The sequence below is a fragment of the Rutilus rutilus genome (genome assembly GCF_951802725.1).
Source record: "Rutilus rutilus genome assembly, chromosome: 6".
Lineage (NCBI taxonomy): Eukaryota > Metazoa > Chordata > Actinopteri > Cypriniformes > Leuciscidae > Rutilus > Rutilus rutilus.
This window is the reverse complement of record NC_140214.1, coordinates 5,277,108-5,283,491: the sequence shown is the minus strand read 5'-3', so window position 1 is coordinate 5,283,491 and position 6,384 is coordinate 5,277,108. Positions and strand designations below refer to the sequence as shown.

The following is a 6,384-nucleotide window of genomic DNA, read 5'->3' as shown; positions in this document are numbered from 1 at the left end:
GTATACATATCTGTGCATTTATACAGTAAGTTATTTATTTATTTATTTTTGATAGCAAAAGTGCATTTGTTTTAGTTTGGGCTTACATGTTTCAAGGCAAGTAAAAATAAAACTATTGCATTTTTTTTTATAAACTGGGTAAATATACTCTTGTTACATGTAGTTACAGGGCAAGTGTGACAGCGGGCTGTACATTAAAGTGGTGCTTGTTACCCTCTTTTTCCATGTTACAGGGTATATATAATACATACACAAAATCTAATATCACTGACTCAGAAAACTTTATTTGAAAAACAATACATATTGTTCCCTTATACTGACATGTAAGTACATTATAGGTACACTATAATTACCGAAAGTATCAGCACAAAAGCTTCATACCAACTTTCCATCACGATCGTGGAGGGGTGATAATTTGGGCTTCTTGCAGTCTTTGAGTCGACCATGAACTCCTCTGGGTACCAATGTGAGGGCATTTGTCCGACAGCTAAAGCTTGATGGCCAAAATTGGGTTATCCAACAGGACAATGATCCCAAGCACACCAGCAAATCTACAACAGAATGACTGAAAAAGTAGAGAATCAAGGAGTTGCATTGGCCCAGTCAGAGTCCAGACCTCAACCTGACTAAAATGCTGTGGCGGGACCGTCAGAGAGATGTGCATAAACAGATGCCCACAAACCTCAATGAACTGAAGCAACATTGTAAAGAAGAGCGGGCCAAAATTCCTCCAGAACAATGTGAGAGATTGATAAAGTTATACAGAAAATGATAACTTCAAGTAATTGATGCTAAGGTGGTTCTACAAGCAACTGAATCATAGGGTGAACTTAGTTTGTCACACATTGCTTCTCCATTTTGGCTTTGTAGTTTACACGGTGTAACGAGTTAGCTCAAAGAAATATTAATAATCAATCATAACTTGTTATAATTGATTATGAATATTTGGATCAGTTTATATAACTTAATGTAGTAAAACTAATATTACAATCAACCCACCTGTTCGTCCCGTGAACACTCAGCGTTAATTGTTTATTAATTCTAAGAAATATTAATTTCCGGGGGAAGGAAATGTCTTTCTTATTGTACAGTACTACTGAGAGCTTGTAGTCAAAATCTAAATCGTAAAGTAAACTCTGTTGCAAGCAGAGAATCAAATACGTATTGTGCACAAGTTTTATTAACTAAATCATAAACATAACTAATCTAAACACATATACAAACATGCATAGGTAAAATGGTGAGTGACAGAATGGAACCGGAAGCAGGAAATGGGACTATGGAAAAGAAAGGTGGAATTTCCAAGCGGGAAAATTCCTCTGTGGTTGATTTATGAATCTTTGTTTTAAGCGTGCTCATTTGCATGTGCAGCTGGATTGGTTTCTGATAAAGAAACTAAGAAAGATTCTTGTAATACTAATATGTTGCGCAGCTATCGGCATATCATGTACACAATCATTTCGATCTTCAAAGTATCAATTTATAGAGACCAAACATGGTATAGGTGAGGTTACATTGACCGTTGGCTCTATCATAAAATACACAGTATCAAAAAAATAATAGAATTAAAAGACACTACACAAGACAATAAATCATTCACACAATTTTCTGGGATGCATGTGCATAGATCAGTTTGTCTATAAATGAATGCAGCAAAGTCTGTTTTGAGGTCTGTTTCTGTCTTCCCTATATGGTCTCTGCCTTGACCACATGACCACATTTTTAACAGCAACTTATCTGATCGTAGTCATGGTTACCAAGACCATTCTTGCCCTTGTTGGGGGGATGGGACCATAGATCCCAGAGTGAGTTTTAAAGATCATTTGTTACATATAACAAATAATTGTGTCTGATTTGTCTCAGTCGCTACAATGGAAATGATAACGGTAACATAAAAAAACGTACACTTTAGCCGCTTTCCGACCAAGTAGTTCTAGGAACTTAGTTCTAGGAACTGTCCACTTCTAAACAGTTCTAAGAACTACTCTCCCCCAAACTCAGTTTTGCTGTTTGCGTTCGCACTGGCCAAGTGGCCATAGGAACTAGTAGGAGGGGTAAGGGAGTGACGCAAGCACGGTGACTTTTATTTTGACGGCGCGACGGACCTTTATTTTGGCGGCGCTGAGAACGCCAGAGCAAACAATGCTCGCATTCTCTGTGTTTATTAGTTAGCAATCTGTCTAACAGTACTGTTTAATATCTTATTAGATAGAACTGTTATAGAAAGTAGACAGTATATGAAAAAAAGGTTATTAGCCTATGCCGTGTGGTTGATGTCCAGTGTTGCTAGCTGAGCAGATAAACATAATCATGTTTGGCTTGGTCCCCTCAAAGTTGCGTTGGATTTTCTCTTCAGCATAAAGGTTTAGAGACCCATCTATCACTGTTTTCCATGTTTGTATAGTTAGTTTCTGGAGTAAATATATAGGCTATAATCTGTGTGTTTACATATAGCCTAGCTGTTTTAAAAATGGCGGGTGCTGGTGTTCCGCGTGCGTTCGGTCAATCAGCGTACACTAACGTCACAGATAGTTCCTATAGTGCTGGTTTAGACCCTACTCTGAAGTAGGACCTAAATTAGTTCCTACAAATGGAGTTCCTAGAACTAAAATTGTTCCTAGTTCCTGCGGTGCGAACACGCCGACATCCGGGTACTTTAGCCAATAGTTCTAGGAACTGTAAAAAGGTTCCTCCGGTCGGAAAGCGGCTTTTGAAACTCATTTTCTAAAGTTTGCATTTTCAGTGTCGTGTAAATGAACGGGCAAAACACACAAAAAAGTTTTAAGCTGAAAAAGGTGTCATGTAACGAGCCCTCAGAGTATCCTTCTATTGTATCCTCCAATGTATCCTTCATTGCACAGAAAACGAAAAGGACACATTTGAAGGAGCATTCGGATTGGGACAGTCTTCGTTGCGCCGAGGTGACACAGGCCTCTAAATTGGGACGCAGCTAGTGGTTGCTCAGTACAACTTACAAGCATCAGCTGTGGCTAATTTACTGCAAGGCAAGCAGCGTGAGGGAGAAAGACAGAAAGCACATGGCAAAAACACACCACACATGGTAAAATACACAGCTAAAAACAAATGCATATTATACATTCTCAGAACTTAACAATGCTATGATTGACTATATGTTCCTGTTGGATATAAAAGTAGTAGTATAATATTTTGAGAGAATGATTAGATATTGGGATACCGAGTTTCCCACAGTGTTTTCACAGAGGTAGTGTTTTTTTTTTTTTTTTTAAATGTAGAGTTGGTATATGAATTAACTAAATGTGGTGTTGTTGTTGAGTTAAGGGATTAGAACAAGTACTTTAAGTATTGGTAAATGATTGTTAGCAATTGTAAAAAAAAAAAAAAAAAAAAAAAAAACCTGTAGACAAATTCAGACAGTAGGAAAATATCAATACTGTAGTACAATAAAAGACAATGAACCTTTGTATTTATACATTACATTTATTTTTGAAGAAAAATGTTATATAAAATGAAAATTCATAGTTGCTTTGTTCATTTTTACACACTCTATTATGTCTTCCCCTAACACTACCACACATTCCTCCTATTGCTCTTCCACGACCATTCGAGAATTTAGCCAAAGTGTTTGAGAAACACTAATTTCAAAAGTGCCACTGTGAGTTGAAAAGTGTTCAGTTCCTCTCCTGCAGAGCTCTCAGTCCAGTGTTAATGTGGAGCCACAGTGCTGTATATTGCTCCACCTGCTGGAGGCTTCTGGAAGTGCGAGATCATTTTCAATATATTGCCAGTAACGGTACAATAAATCTGTGGAATAATATATTTTTGTAAAACTTACTGCTTTACTCCCAGGAGCATCACCAATAAAACTGTAGGTTATGTCTTTGTTGGGATCCTGTGGATAATGGGATTGTAATTAAACATGATACATTATGAAAACTTATTATTATTATTATAATATTATGAAATATTATGTCATATTTCTGAGCCATTGTGTTAGTGGTATGTCTGGTTTACTTACACTTGAGCGTTCATCATTTATAGTGCTGTATATTGCAGGTTCTTCAGGTTCACAGTATATCTGCATTTCACACAAACACACAGAAAATAAGAAAAACGATACATCAAGAAATCAACATGGCCAACCCAATGTAATGGTGTGAGAAATAAGGTTAAAAAAAATCTAAAACGCTCTAAAAAGTTTTGGATTGGTCTCGAGTTTAATGACACCTCTCTATGTGGATCGTAGCAATCGCTTTGACTCAATTCTATTTTATTCTAATTCAACTTTGCACAGTTTAGTATGGAAGCTTGTTTCTGCCACAGAAAAAAAAAATATATATAATAATTGCGACTTTTTATCTCACAATTCGGACTTTTTTTCTCACAATTGCGATATATCAAGTCAGAATTGTGACTTTTTTCTCACAATTGCGAGCTATGAAGTCAGAATTGCGAGAAATAAAGTCGCAATTCTGAGAAATAAAGTCGCAATTGCGAGATATAAAGTCGCAATTCTGAGAAATAAAGTCGCAATTGGGAGATATAAAGTCAGAATTGCACGATATAAAGTCGCAATTGCGTGTTATAAAGTCAGAATTGTATTAAAAAAAAAAAAATAATAAGTCCGTCTTTTTTTCCCTTAGAATTGGACTTTATATCTCACAATTGTGAGTTTATATCTCGCAATTCTGAGAAAAGATGTCAGAATTGCGAGATATAAACTCGCAATTGCGTGTTATAAAGTCAGAATTGCGTGATATAAAGTCGCAATTGCGAGAAAAAAATTCAGAATTCTGACTTTATAACACGCAATTCTGACTTTATATCTCGCAATTCTGACTTTATAACACGCAATTCTGACTTTATTTCACGCAATTCTGACTTTATATCTCGCAATTCTGACTTTATAACACGCAATTGCGACTTTATTTCACGCAATTCTGACTTTATATCTCGCAATTCTGAGAAATAAAGTCAGAATTGCGAGATGTAAACTCGCAATTGTGAGATAAAAAGTCGCAATTATCTTTTAAAATGTTTTATTTTGTGGCGGAAACAAGCTTCCATAGTTTAGTACTGTGCATTGAGTCAATCACTTTGGCTCAATTCTATTTTAATCTAATCCAACTGTGCAGTTTTGCACAGTTTTGTAAGTGTTTTTAAGGGAACATTGCATTTTATCATTTTGCAAACAACGTTACTTTAGAATGTTCTCTGAACTTTCTGAAACAAGTAGTAATATTTCAGAAATAAAACGTTCCATGAACAATGTATAAATAATATTTTTGTGCTAACATTTTGTGAACATTATTAACTCTGAAAGAATGTTCTATTAACATCAAAAGAACGTTTGTTTAGAGAACATGATTGTTAGCCAAAGTTCTGAGAACTTTCCTTGTTAGCTGGGATATTTTTTTATTGATTAATAAACGTTTACTTTTGAAATCTGTATCTAACATGCTCAGTGTGATAACATTCAGTTGAGCAAAACTTACATTCTAGCATAGTACAGTAAGAAGTCAGTGTAAAAAAAAAAAAAAAACGTAGAGCAAAAAGTGCATGCGTATATTGCAAACATTCTAGTGTTGACTGACATGGTAAAAAAAAAAAAAAACACATCTAAACTTTTTGACCAGCATGGTTCACACAATGGAAAATAATTTCTTCATTTTGGTGGCACTGGCCAATTAACGTACACAATAGTTTTGAAGACTGAATTAAATGTTTTGGCCGAGTTACTACATTTTTCAGACATGCAATAGGGTTTTGATTTCCCATAAATATAGAATGGTGAGACTAAAAATGAGCCAAAGCGATTGGGAAAACTGTAAAAATACACAGACATTGTCATACTGTCATGGGTTGTGAGGGAGAGAAGGCAGGGAAACCGGTGAACGAAAACAAACAGAGTATTTGATGGTGTGTGTGACAGAACGCCCCCTCCCGGAAGGTGTGTCCTCGCGCTGTAGAGAGGAGGAGCGTGAGGAGATGGCGAAAGGGTTGGCGAAGGGTAGGCGAAACCGGCAGAGGTTACATGAGGAGGTTCTGGAGAAGGACGGCTGACCGGGAGGAGACAGAACTGAAGGTGGTGAAAGTCAGGAAGGAGCCTTGAGCAGGGGCATGATGGCAGGTGCCCAGGCCACAGCCAGAACTGTGTAGTGCAAAAAGAACTACATAGTGGCGTCGACGGAGACAAGAACCATGGTGGTAGAAGTCCTGACACCCCCATGGTGATGGCCAGAGGCGATGGCGCTGAAGAAAGAGCCCACCACATAGTCAAAGATCCGAGGCGATGGAGCGACGCCGAAGACCGTGGCGACCGCGCCCCAGCAACAACATCACACTAAGATCCAGAGGACAGAGGTTCAGCTGGGGTGACCAAGGGCGGTGACGGAGCCTGAGGGA

At 37.4% G+C, this 6,384-nt stretch overlaps 1 pseudogene across 1 annotated transcript in view; it reads right to left on the bottom strand.

Annotated features, from left to right (window-relative positions):
- Positions 1 to 3,439: 3,439 nt before the first annotated feature.
- The window catches only part of LOC311292297 (polymeric immunoglobulin receptor-like), a 52,603-nt pseudogene continuing 49,658 nt past the window's right edge, over positions 3,440 to 6,384 (bottom strand). Inside the window, exons 8-10 of the transcript XR_014630279.1 lie at positions 3,998 to 4,057; positions 3,815 to 3,871; positions 3,440 to 3,732 (exon numbers count right to left, since the gene is read on the bottom strand). The product of XR_014630279.1 is annotated as a polymeric immunoglobulin receptor-like (transcript). The remainder of the gene's footprint in view (positions 3,733 to 3,814; positions 3,872 to 3,997; positions 4,058 to 6,384) is intronic.